The 10543-nt window shown below is 45.4% G+C and overlaps 1 protein-coding gene across 3 annotated transcripts in view; it reads right to left on the bottom strand.

Annotated features, from left to right (window-relative positions):
• The window catches only part of pcbp4 (poly(rC) binding protein 4), a 44171-nt gene extending 34413 nt beyond the window's left edge, over window positions 1-9758 (bottom strand). For all 3 annotated transcript variants that reach the window (XM_084704722.1, XM_084704723.1, XM_084704724.1), the window contains exon 1: window positions 9648-9758. The gene's annotated coding sequence lies outside the window, so the exon portion shown is untranslated. The remainder of the gene's footprint in view (window positions 1-9647) is intronic.
• Window positions 9759-10543: the final 785 nt, after the last annotated feature.

The raw sequence follows: 10543 nt of genomic DNA, 5'->3' as shown, positions 1-10543 counted from the left end.
GAGACAGAGAAAGATAGAGACAGCGAGAACAAGAGAGATATACAAAACAAGACAGTCAGAGAGAGAGAGAGAGACAGAAAGAGACAGAAAGAGAGACAGACAGACAGACAGAAAGCGACAAAGAGAGACAGAAAGAGAGACAGACAGAGGGAGAGAGAGAGACAGAGAGAGAGACTGAAAGAAAGCAACAAAGAGAGAGAGACAGAAAGAGAGAGACAGAGATTATTTCATCTTCAGATGAGAGAGGCTGTCAGCTGCAGGGCTCTCTCTCTCATTCCTAATTCTCTCTGACGTGATCTCCTCCATGGCTGATAGCTAACATCTACTGCTGCTGGGCTGGCGTTGTCTCTCTCACACACACACACACATGCACAAGTGCATTCCTACTCAAACTGCGTCATTTGCTTTTAGGTTTGCAGAATCCAGTCTACCACCGTGACGGAGTATCAATACACAGGAAGTGTATGTGTCAGTCAGTCTGTCTGTCTCTGCCACCATCATTTACAAGAGCCTGGCACATCGATCCATCCTTCTTTCCACTACCTCCCACCCTCCCTTCTCCTCTCCCTCTATCCTTCTGCCTTCCTCCCTCCCTCTCTGGGTTTTTACCAGGGGGGGCAGTGGGCCAGCGGTCATTAGTGAGAGGGCTACTCTGCACCTCATCTTATTGGCTGAGGCAGTGGAGGAGTGCATTAGCAGATTAAATACTGACAGAAGAAGAAGAAACCCACTAACTGCTGTCCAGGCTGTGACAGCTCGTCAGAACCTTCTCTCTCTCTCTCTCTCTCTCCCTCTATCCTCTCCACCTCTCTCTCCCTCTATCCTCTCCACCTCTCTCTCCCTCTATCCTCTCCACCTCTCTCTCTCCCTCTATCCTCTCCACCTCTCTCTCTCCTCTCTCCCCCTCTCTCTCCCTCTATCCTCTCCACCTCTCTCTCTCCCTCTATCCTCTCCACCTCTCTCTCTCCCTCTATCCTCTCCACCTCTCTCTCTATCCCCTCCCCCCCTCTCTCTCCCTCTATCCTCTCCACCTCTCTCTCTCCCTCTATCCTCTCCACCTCTCTCTCTCCTCTCCCCCCTCTCTCTCCCTCTATCCTCTCCACCTCTCTCTCTCCTCTCCCCCCTCTCTCTCCCTCTATCCCCTCCACCTCTCTCTCTCCCTCTATTCTCTCTCTTGATCCTCTCCACCTTTATCTCTTTATCCAGTCCACCTCGTTCTCTCTCTCCCCATCCTCTCCGCCTCTCTCCATCTTGCCCACAGATCTTTCTCTGTCTACTCTCCACCTCTCTTTGTCTTTCACAGAAACACCATTTTTTCCACACATTCTAGACACCCTGTCCCTCCATCCTCCTCGCTTCAGTACAGTGTGCAGTGTTGTGTCTTCATTTCTGTCTCTGTCTCCCCCTCTCCATCTCCTTCCCTCCCTCTCCGTCTTTCCTCCTAGCCTCAGTGCAGTGTACAGTGATCCCCGGTCTGTCAGAGCCAGTGAGTCATCCTGTCAGGGTCCTCCTCCCTCACCGAGACACACAAGGACAAAGCAGGGCCTTGTGACAGTGCAGGCCCCAGCGTTCAGATACACAGGAGCACAGTGTCGACCCTTCCAACGCACAAATTCCACTAACGAATCAATGAATGACCATGTGTGTGCTACATAGCTAGCAACTAGCCCTGGCTTGCCCTGCACCTCCACACAAAGCTTCTAGTCCCCAGATCCCCCCTCTCCTCCCCTCCCCCTCGCCCACTCCCACCGCGACCTCTGACCCCCTGCCAGACAGACGTCACCAGGCCAGAAGAATAAGGTCTTCCTGTCATCTTTTATTGCTGAGCCCTCGCTCTTCTACTTCTTGGTTGTTGCCTGACAGAGAAGAACTGAGAGAAAACGTTATCATTTGGACATAGAGACCTTGACTGAAGGCCTGATCTCCATTAAAAAAGTTGTGTTTCAGTAAATCACCACCCAGTCATGGGATTCAGGTAAACATAGTGCTGAATCATATTTCAAGGTCACATTGTATGGCCCCATTCATTAATACTCTCTTTCATCCTGTCTTTTTTCTCTTTCTTTCACTCTGCCTCAGAGGCAGTGCAACCCCATATGTCAACTATTTCTCTATCTCTCTCTACCTCTCTCTACCTCTCTCTCTCTCTCTCTCTCTCTCTCTCTACCTCTCTCTCTCTACCTCTCTCTCTCTTTACCTCTCTCTCTCTCTACCTCTCTCTCTCTCTATCTCAGAACCATGTACCAGTCCCATTGAATATTCCACCACACTGAGCCTTTTTAATTAAAAACACTGAATCGATTGGCTGTGTTGACGTGGCAGAGTGACCTCATTCCTGCCAGGGTCCACCCCCCCGGCCTGTCAACCAGCATCCGTCTGTGTCCACACAGATCCTATGATTGAAACCAGCATGACAAACGAGGACTGCAATGGGTTGGTGTCATCCATAGGTCACACACACACACACACCTACATTTCACACACAAACAGGTCAGGTGCACACATACATACCCCCCTCCCATCTTTTATATGCAGTTGGCATTCACAGGAAGCATGTAAGAGATATGAGGAAAACGTGTACACACACACACACACACACACGTGTATGCTAAGGATAAGTAGGCCAAGCTAAGAAATGTGTGTAGATGTTAAAAGCTAGCCAGGCTAGCGCTGTAGATGCTGAAGGCTAGCCAGGCTAGTGGTGCGGATGCTAAAGGCTAGCGGTGTAGATGCTGAAGGCAAACCAGGCTAGTGGTGTAGATGCTGAAGGCTAGCCAGGCTAGTGGTGCGGATGCTAAAGGCTAGCGGTGTAGATGCTGAAGGCTAGCCAGGCTGGTGTTGTAGATGCTAAAGGCTAAGTAAACTCACAGTATGGATCCTAAGGGCCGACTTTGCTAACCGTTGGGACACTATAGACTGGGGAAACACACTCACCCACCCGGAGTGTCAGGCGACAGCTGACATAATTGTGCAGCCTTGCAAATGGATACAGGCACGGCTCTCTCTTTAGTTCAGCATCAACATGCTACAGCAGCTATACCTCTGTAGTCTACCATCTCCCGTGGCCCCGCCTCTTTCTCTCTCTTCCCCCCCCCCTTCCCCCTCTCTAAGAGGGCTCCTTGGCGTGCGGGCGGCCCCTCTACCGCTAACAGGGGGGCATCTGACCCAGTTATGGCCCAGTGTCCGTGCTGCGTCTCTACATTAGATATGAGAGAACACTGCTTGTGTTCGAGTGGATTATGCGGATGGCTGAAGGAGGGCTGGTCTGTGAGTGTGGGGCCTCGGCACAACACGAGGCTTACTCCTCAGTGTTCTCTAAAGGGGAAGGAACTAACTTAGCCTGCCTTGAACACTGTCGTCCCCGAACACGAACACAACCGACCTCTGAACGGTGTTTTCTAAACGCATCATCTTTTTAACACAGTCGACGAAACACAAGACCAGAATCCATGGACACAGCCTCTCCTAAGCACTGAACACGGCTGTTCCTGAAGGCCAGTCCTACCACAGCTAGCCATTTAAAGCATCTCAATTACACCTCCTTAAGCCATCGTAACATTTTAACCTCGGCGCTAACTAGATCTGGATATATTATAATTTAGATCCATTTCTACTCTAATCCTGCCTATTTTTAAAAACCTTATTTCCTGAACACATACTTGAAACTTTTTATCTTTCTATCTGCTCGATTATGTCTCCTACTCCTCTGATATCTCTCTTCCTGTCCGTCTCTCCTTCTCTGTCTCTTCCAAGCAGGTCCTCCTCCATTGTTCCCAGAAGAGAGTGATTAACCTGTAAAGCCCCAGTCTGATGGCGGTCCAGATCTCCCCCATCCTTTAGCTGCTCAGACTGATCCCTCAGAGGGGCTCTTAGCTCTCAGCGCTCTGAAATGAGAACTCTTTATGTCAGTGTTCTCTTCCCTACCTATCTTTCTCTCTGTCTCTCTGTCTCTCTCTCTCTCTCTCTCTCTCTCTCTCTCCTCTCTCTCCACCTCTCTCTCTTTCTATCTCTCTCTCTCCCTCTCCATCTATCTCCCTCCATCTCTCTCTCTTCCCTGGTCTTTGCTTCCGTCCTCCACCTCACCCGTTATGTCTTCTTCTGCTCCCCCCTCTCTCCCTCCCTCGCTCCCACCCACCCTCTCTCTCTCTCTTTCCTGCCCTTCATCCCTGCCTTTTTCTATCCATTCTCTGTTCTGTCTCTTTCTCTTAGGCGCAGGATGTCCGATGTGGTGCCTGGTATACTTCTCAGTGAATCTAATAATATTACTTGTAAGACTGTAGTTGAGGAATTGAGATCTTATTATTGCACTATTATTCTTTGTTCACCATCATAGCGATTGGTACTAGTAGCTACTGTAATCAGGGTGATACTGTAGCACTGTATTTAAGTAATTGAGATGTTATTGTTGCACTTTAATATTAACCAGCAAACACAGGTCCTTGACTCTGAAAGGCTGTGAAACAATGCCCCTCTGCTGTATTTTCCATATGCACTTGTATGTCACTTAGGATAAAAGCATCTTGGAAATGAATACAATGTTATGTAATGTAATTCACAGTGTCTCCATGAACAAAGGTAATGAAAAATATTTGGTATTGGGCATTTAGATAGCACAAGTGACATTCAGTAGTTGTTTTTCTTTCTTTTTTTACTACTACTACTTGACTATGAGAATAAAATCTAAATCATAATAATTGATTAAATAATAAGTGAATTCTGGTTACAGATGAGAACATGACACAGGGCTCTGATGCGGCCTGTTGATCCAAGTCCTGGAGCTAGAGAGCTTTGCTGCAGCAGAGGAATGAACAGAATGATTATCAGGAGAGAAAGAAAGAGAGACAGATAGAGAGAAATGGAGAGCAAAATCCTCTCACTAATTAATAGGTGTCTTAAATTCAATTAAAAATGACCTGATTCCACTGATGGAGATGAGAGAAATGAGGAGAGGAAAGAGAAAGAGAGAGAGAGAGAGAGAGAGAGAGAGAGAGAGAGAGAGAGAGAGAGAGAGAGAGAGAGAGAGAGAGCTTACTAAGGCCTGTTTGTGGGTGGGAAGAAAACATTTTGTTTTTTTTGGTCTTCGCTCTGGCTTCGAGGACAATATCTCCATTATTTAAGCCAGCTCTTTAGCAGTATGCTGTCAGCCTGTTGGATGTTTCATTACGATATGTGATTCACAGTGAATTCAGTCAGGTCGGATGTTGTGTTCTGCATTGTGATCTTGGTGGTGGTGACAGCTCAAGTGTATAATAATACCCTGCATTGTGAAGTGAAAATGTTCAGACTTGTAAACGACAGCACCTAGGGACCCCGGGGGGGGGGGGGTAGGGGGTGCATATCAAAGAGCCAGAGAGAAGTTAGCATCAGAGACCAGGGGGGGCGGGGTCTGACAGACAGGAAGAGGAAGACAGGAGGTGGGCGTGGAGCTGCCTGTGTAACTGATGAAAACCAACCTGAATGGAGAAGGTAAAATGCTTCTTGAAGTTTAACAGTAGCTACACCCTAAGATGAGGACAGTCGTTAATGGAAACGACTTAAACTTGAAAAATGTTCAAAAGGTTTAGTTGTTAAAGTGTAACTATGATGGGGGAAAGAAGTTGTTTTAGTTCAGCAGTAATTCTTTTGTGTTTTATGGTTTTCTGTTGCATCTAGCATTTCAGTTCTCCCTTGAAAACCAGTGACTTAGAGGCATCTTTCACATTGTCCCTGTATTGCCTCAGAGGAGCAGCTCACTATGAAGAACACTATTCACTGACAGGGGAAGACTGGAACGAGGAACGGCGTTGCCCTTTAAATTGCTAGGTCTAAAAACAGCTAATGTCCAAGCAGCTGTGAAATCCACAAATTAAGCACTTTGAAGTTAGGAGGGACCCACATAATATGGTAAAAACTTTTCCTTAATAGCCAAGTTATTCCCCTTGAGATCCCCAGGCTTTCCATGGGATGAATATTTCATGGATGATTTCTATGTCAGCATCAAGGGAATGCTGACAACCTACGCGTGTTTATAGTTTCTGTACGCCGTGTAACTGACGTTAACAGTCGTCTAACTGACGTTAACAGGCATCCAACGGTAACTGTAGGAATTTGTATTGTTATGGACAATGACGCAATAACAGGGATGTATTCCATGTGATAGAGAATAACACTGCTATTAAGACGGCTACTGTTATGAAGGGTAAATGTGGTGTGACTTATGTTCTTCTATAGGTAGATGTGATTGACCTCCAGTAACCTCTTAAAAAATCTACAACCATTTGCAGCAAAGCACAAGGCCGGTTGGCTTCCAACTATTCTAAAGATACTTAAAATAGACAGCTGGGGAAATTGACTGTACATCCTTGTTCCTCATGAACATCATTCACATGGTCAATGATCTATAGGTCCACCCCCTGATCAATATCTCTAACAGCACCTCTGATCAGCCACACACACACACAGCCGTAGGTAAAAAAAGTCTCTCACACACACACACACACACACACACACACAGCACTTCTTACACTGTACTGCAGGTCTGATACCGGCTTTGAACTGCTAAGTGGTGTGACCAAAAACAGGACCCGGCATTAGCAGTAAGCCCATGCGTGTATACCATGCCTATCAACCCCAGTGTATCCTTATCAAAACCACTGAACCACTGGTGCATTCCTCAAAGCTGACGACAACCTGGAGGCCTGCTTTCTAGAGCTGTTTGGCTCAGCTAAAAATAGGGTATTACTTTGAAATGTAGGTATGTTCACTGATATCCACCCCCCCCCCCTCCTCCTCCAACTAATCTCTCCCAAGATTATACTTCATTTTTAATCTCCCCCTCTCTCTCTCTTTCTCTCTTTATCTCTCTTTCTCTCTCTCTCTCTCTCTCTCTCTCTGATAATGTTTGGACTGGTTGTTTTATTTGATGTTGCTGGCTGATAAGTCTGTATATGTCTACAAACATCAATACACTTAATATCGTGAACGGGCATGCTTGTCAGTCAAAGAGCTTTCATGCTTGGAAGCTTCATTGTCATACAGGGATATAGAACCAGCATCATCATCAGTTACAAAGAGGGTTTGTATTGCCTGAAAAAGACTCCTTGTCTAATGAATGGAATGTTGAATCCAATGTGATTGCAGAACGTACGGGCCATTCCAGCTATTTACTGTACTGTTACAGTGTTGTCCTGTAATAATGGGATTATTTACCAGGTATGTTTGGAGGTCAGGTGGTAGTACCTGACACATGATCAGTCAGTACACAACATTTTATGTTTTAGATTATGTATTTGTTTTACTAATGCTTTGGCAGAGTGAATAGCTGTTTATGGGATTAAAGCTCCTTTGAACTAAATTATATAAGCCTACTCATACACACACAATATATAATAAGGGACTATATTAAGGGCCTAATTCGGAAATTAAAAGCTTCGGTTGTGTCCATTGTATGGGCTGAGGGTGTACACCAGAAAGTTCCAGAAGGTTGTGATGTGTTGTTCAGAACTCTCCAAAATTCTCCCTCTGTGTGATCTCATACAGTGGAGGAGAGAGAGAGAGAGGAGAGAGAAAAAAAGGAGGGAGGGAGGGAGAGAGAAAGAGAGAGAGAGAGAAAGAGAGAGAGAGAGAGAGAGAGAGAGAGCGAGAGAGAGAGAGAGAGAGAGAGAGAGAGAGAGGGAGAGAGAAAAAAAGGAGGGAGAGAGAAAGAGAGCAAGAGCGAGAGAGCGAGAGAGAGAGAGAGAGAGAGAGAGAGAGAGAGAGAGAGAGAGAGAGAGAGAGAGAGAGAGAGAGAGAGAGAGAGAGAAAGAAAGAAAGAAAGAAAGAAGACGGGTAAGAGAGAGAGGGAGAGAGAGAAAGAGAAGGAGGGAGAGAGAGAAAGAGAAGAGAGAGAGAGAGAGAGAGAGAGAGAGAGAGAGAGAGAGAGAGAGAGAGAGAGAGAGAGAGAGAGAGAGAGAGAGAGAGGGAAAGAAAGAAAGAAAGAAAAAGAAAGAGAAAGCGAGAGGGAAAGAGCAGAGCGGCAGTGAGTCAAACAACGTTTTCTTTCTTCAGTCTACTCATCTGCTTGTGCATGTGATTCTCTCTCCATCAGTAATCACTAATCAGGGAGGGAGAGTTCTCCTGTGCATGTGCAGAGTGAATTGCAGAATACCCTGGGTCTACAGGGGCCCCCGAGGGCTGGTCACACTGAGGCCCCAGACTCTATCCTAATGTAATGTAACATCATGTAATGTAATTTCGGTTTATACAGACATAATCTGTGATTGGGTAATTTAGGTCAGGCCAAGAAAAAAAGAGAAGGAACAACAACAAACTGATATATATATATATATATATGTGTGTGTGTGTGTGTGTGTGAGAGAGAGAGAGAGAGAGAGAGAGAGAGAGAGAGAGAGAGAGAGAGAGAGAGATGGAGAGGGAGAGGGAGAGAGAGAGAGAGAGAGAGAGAGAGAGAGAGAGAGAGAGAGAGAGAGAGAGAGAGGGAGAGAGAGAGAGAGAGAGCGAGAGATTCTGTGTTTAGAGGGCACCACAGTAGGGCTAAGATTGCATGCCTGGAAAGCAAACCCTACATGTTTTCAAAGTCAAACTCTCTGTAAACGACAATTTATTCAACGTGTCAAATGTTGGAAAAGCACTCTGAGGTTGTTCTAATTTCGGCGTCAATAAGCATAACAGCACGACAACATGGCTGCAATAAAATGCTCCGTAATCATTTCAAGACCGATCTTTCTCATCAAATTATGGATCACTTTTATTTAATCCTAAAAAACAAGGCATCATTTCCATGATGGTAATTGAGGGGGGAAATGCCAACTTGACACGAGACTCATCCCCTGACACTAACAAAAACAACATTTGATAATGTTGTAAGTTAAGATAGAACTCTTTTGAACCGGTTCGTATTAATCTACTCTTTCATTCGCTCAAGTCAAAAGATCATTGTGTTTTTCGACATTTATGTCTAAACTTGGAGACGGTGGAGGCCGTTGATTAAGACTAAGTGCTTTCACGAGCACAGTAAAACGGGAAGCGGGACTGAGTCTCGGCCGTGTCACGACAGTGCTGTTCGGACACACGGTAGCCTTTACCGGGCCTGCTGCTATTCAAACCCAATAAACAAACCCGAACTGTAAACCGTGAACGCAACTGAATCCCTCTTAAGACTCGGAGAAGCAAAGCGAGCTGTATGAGTAGAATATACTCCAGGTCTACTCCGGTTTTGATTTGGAGTTGTTTTTCTGAGTACCAACCGGAGGGTGTTATTCGCAGGTGTTAACCTAAATAATACATCAAATAAAAAAAACTATACTAGCTTCAGAGGCTGTGTATTTAATGTAGGGTGAATGAGACGTAATCTCTGAGTAGTAACACATCAGCTTTGGACATACCCCGCAGCCGGTATAAACGGTTCGTTCTCCGTTAGTTGTAGAAGTTCGCGTATAAGCACAATTCTGGACAGCGAGAACTGCGTCACGTGTCGATAACAGTTTCGCCTTTGATCAAATATTGGACGGAGCTGCATCTTGCAGCATGACGGTTAAAACGCGGAGTATGCGGGAACAGTATCGCCTAGCCTATAGGTGCCCATGGATTATAGAATTGTAGCCTATACTGTTTGGAACAAATAATTTCATTATAAGATTTGTATGCAAAGTCTAAGAGTAAATTCTTACCGTATTATGGAGTGGATCGAACCAGTAAGTAGCCTAGTCGCTGAAAATTATAAATTCCCAGTTGATGTCCACATTGTCGGAGAGACAGAGTGCCACTGTTAGAAATAATCCTGATGTCAGTGTGTAACAATAAACCAACGAGAGAGCGAGGAAGAGAGGGAGGGAGGGAGAAAGAGAGAGAGAAGGGGGGGGGGGGGAATAGTAGAGCGAGAGGGGGAGATGGGGGTTGAAGGATGCACGCACGCAGCGATCAAAGGGACTAGATTTATCCAATCACACAGACAAATTAATGACTCGGTGGAAATTGCAAAACGGGAAGATAATCTATCAAACTATACCTTCCAAACAACATAAAGGCTTTGGTTTTCAATTAAGGATTGGCTAGGCTATAGTTTGATTTCCCAGTTCTACCAACAAAAGCTTAAAAACGCATGGCTTTGCTGATAGCAGCTTTATTATGTGTTTATAAAGTTAAATTAAGTTCATTTTAAATGTAGTTTAAAATGTTATGATAGACAGGCGTAGCCTATGAGTTGCATTTGTAAATTTGGAAAATTGCTGTCTTTAATAATATAAAGCAGCAAGCGAGTTCATATTGCCTATGAAGAAGTCCGGTCATCACGCACCGGAGCATGTGTGAATAGCCACAACAGTGTAGGCTACACTCGCTGTCCATAGGCTCACTATTGCCGGCTAAAGCACTTCACCAAAGAAGTGTTTTTGAAGAGTATCATGACCTCTACTGGTTGGTCATACGCAACACAGCTAAGCCGATAACAATTTACATGGAGACTGCAAAAAATGGTGTGCCCTTTGAATCTTCCATGATCAAAGCCACAGCGACGGTAGCCTACACCGAAAATTTCGGGATTTGAACAAGCGATACTCATACTAAT

Source organism: Hypomesus nipponensis, chromosome 9, assembly GCF_054491055.1.
Source record: "Hypomesus nipponensis isolate SF chromosome 9, ASM5449105v1, whole genome shotgun sequence".
Taxonomy (NCBI): Eukaryota; Metazoa; Chordata; class Actinopteri; order Osmeriformes; family Osmeridae; genus Hypomesus; species Hypomesus nipponensis.
This window is presented reverse-complemented; position numbering and strand designations above follow the sequence as displayed.